The sequence below is a fragment of the Arachis stenosperma genome, chromosome 3 (genome assembly GCF_014773155.1).
Source record: "Arachis stenosperma cultivar V10309 chromosome 3, arast.V10309.gnm1.PFL2, whole genome shotgun sequence".
In the NCBI taxonomy this organism is placed as follows: domain Eukaryota; kingdom Viridiplantae; phylum Streptophyta; class Magnoliopsida; order Fabales; family Fabaceae; genus Arachis; species Arachis stenosperma.
The window spans coordinates 8967335-8976577 of NC_080379.1; the positions used below are offsets into that span (position 1 = coordinate 8967335).

At 39.1% G+C, this 9243-nt stretch overlaps 1 non-coding gene across 1 annotated transcript; it reads right to left on the reverse strand.

Annotated features, from left to right (window-relative positions):
- Positions 1–2608: 2608 nt before the first annotated feature.
- LOC130971103 (small nucleolar RNA R71) lies at positions 2609–2716 on the reverse strand. Its single transcript, XR_009082335.1, has one exon. It is a non-coding gene; the product is annotated as a small nucleolar RNA R71 (small nucleolar RNA).
- Between the last annotated feature and the right edge of the window lie 6527 nt (positions 2717–9243).

The window sequence follows — 9243 nt, forward strand, 5'->3', positions numbered from 1 at the left end:
ACTGTGACGTGCTTCAAACTCCTAGCAGGCGGGGCGTTAGTGACAGACGCAAAAGGATCGATGGATTTTATTCCGGCCTGACCGAGAACCGACAGCTGATTAGCCATATGCTGTGACAGAGCATGGGAACATTTTTACTGAGAGGATGGGAGGTAGCCACTGACAACGGTGAAACCCTACATGAGCTTGCCATGGAAAAGAGTAAGAAGGATTGGATGAAGACTGTAGGAAAGCAGAGAGACGGAAGGGAAGGCATCTTCATTCGCTTGTCTGAAGCTCTCACCAATGATATACATAAGTATCTCTATCTTTATCTTTATGCTTTATTCGTTTATCACTATACCCATTTGAGTCTGCCTGACTGAGATTTACAAGGTGACCATAGCTTGCTTCATACCAACAATCTCCGTGGGATCGACCCTTACTCGCGTAAGGTATTACTTGGACGACCCAGTGCACTTGCTGGTTAGTTGTGCGAAGTTGTAGTGATCACAATTTCGTGCACCAAGTTTTTGGCGCCGTTGCCTTGGATTGTTTGTGTATGGACAACTGACGGTTCATCTTGTTGCTTAGATTAGGTATTATTTTTCTTCAGAGTTCTTAAAAATGAATTCTAGTGTTTCAAGGTGATGTTCTTATCATCACCAAAGCTGATTGATCATCATCAATTTAGCTCTTGAATGCAATGTCCTGCTGAAGCTTAGCCGGCTATGTCTAATTCCTTTAGACTAAAGCTTTAGACTAACATTGCATGATTCCTGGAATTCTCATTAAGAATTTTGATACCTTTATTTTCCTTTTCACTTAATTTTCGAAAAAGCACAAAAAAAAATTACAAAATCATAAAATCCAAAAATATTTCTTGTTTGAGTCTAGAGTCTCATCTTAAGTTTAGTGTCAATTGCATGTTTCTGTTCTTATTGCATTCATGCATGTGTCCTCATTGATCTTCAAGTTGTTCTTGATGATTTCCTTGTTTTGATCTTTGAATTCTATTGACTTGAGTGTTTTGTTATTTCTCATATGCATTCTCATCTTGTTAGTGTCAGTAGTATACAAACTGCTAAGTTTGGTGTCTTGCATGCATTGTTATTTGATTTTAGTTGCATTTTGATCATTCCTTATTATTAAAAATCCAAAAATATTTTTAATTTGTGTCTTTTCAAGTCAATAATACAGAGAATTGAAGATTCAGAACATACTGCAGAGGAATCACACAGAAAAAGCTGGGCATTCAAAAATGCCCAGTGAAGAAGACAGACTGGCGTTTAAACGCCAGCCAGGGTGCCTGGCTGGGCGTTTAACGCCCAAAAGGGTAGTAGTTTGGGCGTTAAACGCCAGAATGTGCACCATTCTGGGCGTTTAACGCCAGGATGGCACAAGGGGGAAAATTTTGTTTTTCAAATCAATTTTTTTTTTCAAGTTTTCAAAGTTTTTCAAAATCAAATCTTTTTCAAATCATATCTTTTCAATCAAATGTTTTCAAAATCATAACTTTTCTTTTTCAAAGATACTTGCTAACAATTAATGATTTGATTGAACATTTCAATTATGTTGCCTTTTCTGTTGAGAAAGGTTTAATGTTTGAATCATATCTTTTCTTGTTAGGCAAGTCATTAATTTTTAAAAATCAAATCTTTTTAAAATTGTTTTCAAATCATATCTTTTCAATCATATCTTTTTAAAACCATAACTTTTCAATCAAATCTTTTTAATCACATCTTTTTCAAAATAGTTTTCAATCAAATCTTTTTTATTTCTAATTTTAAAATCTTTTTCAAAAATCACTTGATTTCTTTTCCACTCTTATTTTCGAAAATCAATTAAGTGTTTTTCAAAATGTTTTCAAAATCTTTTACTTAATTTTCGAAAATTACTTCCCTTCTTCTCACATCCTTCTATTTATGGACTAACACTATTCCTTAATGCAAAATTCGAACTCCATCTTCTTTGATAAGTTCGAATTTTCTACCTCTGTCTTCCATTTTTCTTCCTCTGACACCTCAAGGAATCTCTATACTGTGACATAGAGGATTCCATATTTTCTTGTTCTCTTCTCTTTCATATGAGCAGGAACAAAGACAAAGGCATTCTTGTTGAAGCTGACCCTGAACCTGAAAGGACCTTGAAGCGAAAGCTAAGAGAAGCTAAGGCACAACTCTCTGTTGAGGACCTGACCGAATTCTTCAAAGAAGAAGAACCTATGGCAGCCGAAAACAACAACAATGCCAACAATGCAAGGAAGGTGCTGGGTGACTTCACTGCACCTACTCCCGACTTCTATGGGAGAAGCATCTCTATCCCTGCCATTGGAGCAAACAACTTTGAGCTTAAGCCTCAATTAGTTTCTCTAATGCAACAGAATTGCAAGTTCCATGGACTTCCCTTGGAAGATCCTCATCAGTTCTTAGCTGAGTTCTTGCAAATCTGTGACACAGTCAAGACTAATGGGGTTGACCCTGAGGTCTATAGACTTATGCTATTCCCTTTTGCTGTAAGAGACAGAGCTAGAATATGGTTGGACTCACAACCTAAAGAAAGCCTGGACTCATGGGAAAAGCTAGTCAATGCCTTCTTGGCAAAGTTCTTTCCACCTCAAAAATTGAGTAGGCTTAGAGTGGAAGTCCAAACCTTCAAACAGAAGGATGGAGAATCCCTCTATGAAGCTTGGGAAAGATACAAACAATTGATCAGAAAATATCCTTCTGACATGCTTTCTGAATGGAGCATCATAGGTATTTTCTATGATGGTCTCTCTGAACTATCCAAGATGTCTTTGGATAGCTCTGCTGGAGGATCTCTTCATCTGAAGAAGACGCCTACAGAAGCTCAAGAGCTCATTGAAATGGTTGCAAATAACCAATTCATGTACACTTCTGAAAGGAATCCTGTGAACAATGGGACAAGTCAGAAGAAAGGAGTTCTTGAGATTGATACTCTGAATGCCATTTTGGCTCAGAACAAGATATTGACTCAACAAGTCAATTTGATTTCTCAAAGTCTGTCTGGAATGCAAAATGCACCAAGCAGTACTAAGGATGCTTCATCTGAAGAAGAAGCTTATGATCCTGAGAACCCTTCAATGGAAGAGGTGAATTACCTAGGAGAACCCTATGGAAACACCTATAATTCTTCATGGAGAAATCACCCAAATGTCTCATGGAAGAATCAAGAGAGACCTCAACAAGGTTTCAATAACAACAATGGTGGAAGAAACAGGTTTAGCAATGGCAAGCCTTTTCCATCATCTTCTCAGCAACAGACAGAGACTTCTAAGCAGAACCCCTCTGACTTAGCAACCATGGTCTCTGATCTAATCAAGACCACTCAAAGTTTCATGACTGAAACAAGGTCCTCCATCAGGAATTTGGAGGCACAAGTGGGACAGCTGAGCAAGAAAATTACTGAACTCCCTCCAAGTACTCTTCCAAGCAATACAGAAGAAAATCCAAAAGGAGAGTGCAAAGCCATAACCATGGCCGAATCTAGAGAGGGAAGAGAGGAAGTGGACGCCACTGAGGAAGGCCTCAATGGGCGTGCACTGACCTCCAATGCGTTCCCCAATGAGGAACTATGGGAATCTGAGGCTCAAAATGAGACCATAGAGATTCCATTGGACTTACTTCTGCCTTTTATGAGCTCTGATGAGTATTCTTCCTTTGAAGAGGATGAGTATGTCACTGAAGAGCAAGTTGCTAAATACCTTGGAGCAATCATGAAGCTAAATGACAAGTTATTTGGAAATGAGACTTGGGAGAATGAACCTCCTTTGCTCACCAAAGAACTGGATGCCTTGTCTAGGCAGAAATTACCTCAAAAGAAACAAGATCCTGGGAAGTTTTCAATACCTTGTACCATAGGCACCATGACCTTCAAGAAGGCTCTGTGTGACTTAAGGTCAAGTGTAAACCTCATGCCTCTCTCTGTAATGGAGAAGCTAGGGATCTTTGAGGTACAAGCTGCAAGAATCTCACTAGAGATGGCAGACAACTCAAGAAAACAAGCTCATGGACTTGTAGAGGATGTATTGGTGAAGATTGAAGACCATTACATCCCTACTGATTTCATAGTCCTAGAGACTGGAAAATGCATGGATGAATCCATCATCCTTGGCAGACCCTTCCTAGCCATAGCAAAGGCTGTGATTGATGTTGATGGAGGTGAACTGATCATTCAAGTGAATGAAAAATCCTATGTGTTTAAGGCTCAAGGATATCCCTCTGTCACCATGGAGAGGAAGCATGAAGAGCTTCTCTCAAATCAGAGTCAAACAGAGCCCCCACAGTCAAACTCTAAGTTTGGTGTTGGGAGGCCACAACCAAACTCTAAGTTTGGTGTTGAACCCCCACATTCAAACTCTAAGTTTAGTGTTGGGAGGTTCCAACATTGCTCTGAGTATTTGTGAGGCTCCATGAGAGCCCTCTGTCAAGCTACTGACATTAAAGAAGCGCTTGTTGGGAGGCAACCCAATGTTACATTTTATCTATTTTCTTTTGTTATTTTATGTTTTTTGTAGGTTGATGATCATGAGAAGTCACAAAATCCATTGAAAAAGCAAAAATAGAATGAAAAACAGGAAGAAAAATAGCACACCCTAGAGGAAGAACCCACTGGCGTTTAAACGCCAGTGAGGCTAGCAGTTGGGCGTTTAACGCCCAGTCTGGCACCATTCTGGGCGTTTAACGCCAGAAAGGGGCACCAGACTGGCGTTAAACGCCAGAAAAGGGCAAGAACCTGGCGTTAAACGCCAGGAATGGGCACCAGCCCGGCGTTTAACGCCAGAAATGGCTCAAAACGTGATTTTGAGCAACATTTGGTGCAGGGATGACTTTTCCTTGACACCTCAGGATCTGTGGACCCCACAGGATCCCCACCAACCCCACCACCCTCTCTCTTCTTCACCACTCACATCCATCCTTCATTTTCACACAACCTAAACACCACTTCTCCCCCTCTTTGGCCGAATACAAAAGCCATTCCCTTCTTCCTCATTTCTTCTTCTTCTACTCTCTTCTTTCTTCTTTTGCTCGAGGACGAGCAAACCTTTTAAGTTTGGTGTGGTAAAAGCATTGCTTTTTGTTTTTCCATAACCATTTATGGCATCCAAGGCCGGAAAAACCTCTAGAAAGAGGAAAGGGAAGGCAAAAGCTTCCACCTCCGAGTCATGGGAGATGGAGAGATTCATCTCAAGGGTGCATCAAGACCACTTCTATGAAGTTGTGGCCATGAAGAAGGGTCAACTTTGATCAAAGGTTGGACCAAGTCCTCATAGATATCTGTGAAGAGGGCGCCCAATGGAAGAGAAACTCAAGAGGGAAGCCGGTTCAACTGAGAAGGCATGACCTCAAGCCCATCACTAAGAAAAGGATGGAGCAAACAAGAGACCCCTCTCATCATGAGATCCCTGAGATACCTCAAGGGATGCACTTTCCTCCACAAGACTATTGGGAGCAAATTAACACCTCCCTAGGAGAGTTGAGTTCCAACATGGGACAACTAAAGGTGGAGCATCAAGAACACTCCATCATCATTAGAGAAGATCAAAGAATCATGAGAGAGGAGCAACAAAGACAAGGAAGAGACATTGAGGAGCTCAAGAACTCCATAAGACCTTCAAGAGGAAGAACAAGCCGCCATCACTAAGGTGGACCCGTTCTTTAATCTCCTTGTTCTTTATTTTTCTGTTTTTCGAAAATTATGCTTTATGTTTATCCATGTTTGTGTCTTATGATCATTAGTGTCTTAGTGTCTATGCCTTAAAGTTATGAATGTCCTATGAATCCATCACCTTTCTTAAAAGAAAACTGTTTTTATTACAAAAGAACAAGAAGTACAGGATTTCGAATTCATCTTTAAAACTAGCTTAATTAGTTTGATGTGGTGACAATACTTTTTGTTTTCTGAATGTATGCTTGAACAGTGCATATGTCTTTTGAATTTGTTGTTCATGAATGTTAAAATTGTTGGCTCTTGAAAGAATGATGAAAAAGGAGACATGTTACTGAGGATCTGAAAAATCATAAAAAATGATTCTTGAAGCAAGAAAAAGCAGTGAATACAAAAAAAAAAGGAAAAGAAAAAAAAAAGAGAGAAAACGAAAAAAGAAAAGAAAGAGAAAAAGAAAGAAAAAGAAAGAAATAAAAGTTGTGATCCAAGGCAAAAAGAGTGTGCTTAAGAACCCTGGACACCTCTAATTGGGGACTCTAGCAAAGCTGAGTCACAATCTGAAAAGGTTCACCCAATTATGTGTCTGTGGCATGTATGTATCCAGTGGTAATACTGGAAGACAGAGTGCTTTGGGCCACGGCCAAGACTCAATAAGTAGCTATGTTCAAGAATCATCATACTTAACTAGGAGAATCAATAACACTATCTGGATTCTGAGTTCCTAAAGAAGCCAATCATTCTGAATTTCAAAGGATAAAGTGAGATGCCAAAACTGTTCAGAGGCAAAAAGCTACTAGTCCCGCTCATCTAATTTGGAGCTAAGTTTCATTGATAATTTGGAGTCTATAGTATATTCTCTTCTTTTTATCTTATTTGATTTTCAGTTGCTTGGGGACAAGCAACAATTTAAGTTTGGTGTTGTGATGAGCGGATAATTTGTACCCTTTTTGGCATTATTTTTAGTATGTTTTTAGTAGTTTTAGTTGAGTTCTTAGTATATTTTTATTAGTTTTTAGCTAAAATTCACTTTTCTGGACTTTACTATGAGTTTGTGTGTTTTTCTGTGATTTCAGGTATTTTCTGGCTGAAATTGAGGGATCTGAGCAAAAATCTGATCCAGAGACTCAAAAGGACTGCAGATGCTGTTGGATTCTGACCTCCCTGCACTCGAAGTGGATTTTCTGGAGCTACAGAAACCCAATTGGCGCGCTCTCAACGGCGTTGGAAAGTAGACATCCTGGGCTTTCCAGCAATATATGATTGTCTATACTTTGCCCAAGATTTGATGGCCCAAACCGGCGTTTAAAGTCACCTACAGAAATTCCAGCGTTAAACGCCGGAACTGGCACCTAAATGGGAGTTAAACGCCCAAACTGGCATAAAAGCCGGCGTTTAACTCCAAGAAGAGTCTCTACACGAAAATGCTTCAATGCTCAGCCCAAGCACACACCAAGTGGGCCCGGAAGTGGATTTTTATGTCTTTTACTCATCTTTGTAATTCTTAAGCTACTAGTTCCCTATAAGTAGGACCTTTTACTATTGTATTTTTAAATTTTTGGACATCTAGTTCTTAGATCAGATCTTGGTTCTTCTGGTTCCCTCTCTGGGGCCGAAACCAATGATCACTTTTGTTCTTATGTATTTTCAACGGTGGAGTTTCTACACACCATAGATTAAGGTGTGGAGCTTTGCTGTACCTCGAGTATTAATGCAATTACTATTGTTCTTCTATTCAATTCCGCTTGTTCTTTGTCCAAGATATCACTTGTTCTTCAACTTGATGAATGTGATGATCCATGACACTCATCATCATTCTCACTCATGAACAGAGTGACTGACAACCACTTCTGTTCTACAAGCAATCAAGGCTCTAGTGTTTATCTCTTGGATTCTTTAATCGGAATCTTCGTGGTATAGGCGAGAACTGATGGCGGCATTCAAGAGAATCCGGAAGGTCTAAACCTTGTCTGTGGTATTCTGAGTAGGATTCAATGATTGAATGACTGTGACGTGCTTCAAACTCCTAGCAGGCGGGGCGTTAGTGACAGACGCAAAAGGATCGATGGATTTTATTCCGGCCTGACCGAGAACCGACAGCTGATTAGCCATATGCTGTGACAGAGCATGGGAACATTTTCACTGAGAGGATGGGAGGTAGCCACTGACAACGGTGAAACCCTACATGAGCTTGCCATGGAAAAGAGTAAGAAGGATTGGATGAAGACTGTAGGAAAGCAGAGAGACGGAAGGGAAGGCATCTTCATTCGCTTGTCTGAAGCTCTCACCAATGATATACATAAGTATCTCTATCTTTATCTTTATGCTTTATTCGTTTATCATTATACCCATTTGAGTCTGCCTGACTGAGATTTACAAGGTGACCATAGCTTGCTTCATACCAACAATCTCCGTGGGATCGACCCTTACTCGCGTAAGGTATTACTTGGACGACCCAGTGCACTTGCTGGTTAGTTGTGCGAAGTTGTAGTGATCACAATTTCGTGCACCAGTGACCCGATTCACGTGAGCTCATTAATTGCAAATCGCTGGGGGCAAATTTTGGGCCTCAAAAATCCAATCCAACTCATTCCTAAAGTTATTTTAACCCCAATTCAAGTGGAAGCAAGGGGGCAATTAGGTTTAGCCTTTTTTATGTTTTCTTCTTAGTTTTCTAGAGAGAGAAGCTCCCCCCTCTCTCTAGAATTATGGTTTCTTAGTTTAATTTCTTTGTAATTTCTACTTTTAGTTCTTCTTTTCATCTAGTTTCCTTTAGCTTTCTTTATTCTATTGCCTTTATTTTCTTATGTTATCTTGTTAATTTCTCATTTTTGTCACTTTTATGTTTATGGATACTTTTGTTAATTCTAATTTCAATTAATGCAATTTATGTTTTCATGTTAATTGTTGCTTCCTCTAATTGTTATTGTTATTTCTTTGCTTTTGGTAGCTTTAGAATTTAATTTCTTTGCAATTTAATTTGATTTTACTTTCATGCACACCAAGTGTTTGATAAAATGCTTGACTTAATTTTTACCTAATTTTTCTTCACCCTTGAGTCATTGATGTCCATTCTTATTTGATATATTAGAGTAGTTAGTTGATTTGGTTTCTTCTAACACTAAGTCTCCCATTAATAGAGTTGACTAGGACTTGAGGATTGAAATCAACTATGCATATTTGACTTATCCTCGATGTAGGGTTGACTAAGTAGGATTAACTTTTCATAATCATCATGTGTTTGTGATCAATGACTAGGATAGGTAACCTTAACTCCCAATCCATGCCAAGAGATTTTTAGCACTTGAATTTCCATTTTCATTGCTTTAATTGCTTTCTTTTAAGTCCTTGCATGCATCTTTATTTTATTGTCATCTACATTACTTGTTTCTTGCATTACCAATCCCCATTTTCCTCCCATAGCCAATAATTGATCACTTAATTGCAACTCCTAGGGAAGACGACCCGGGAGTCTAAATACTCTCGGTTTATATTTGGTTTGAATTGTAACATCTTTAAATTTAAATTTGATTTGAGAATTAGTTGTTGGTTTAGACTATGATACCAACAAAGAGATTC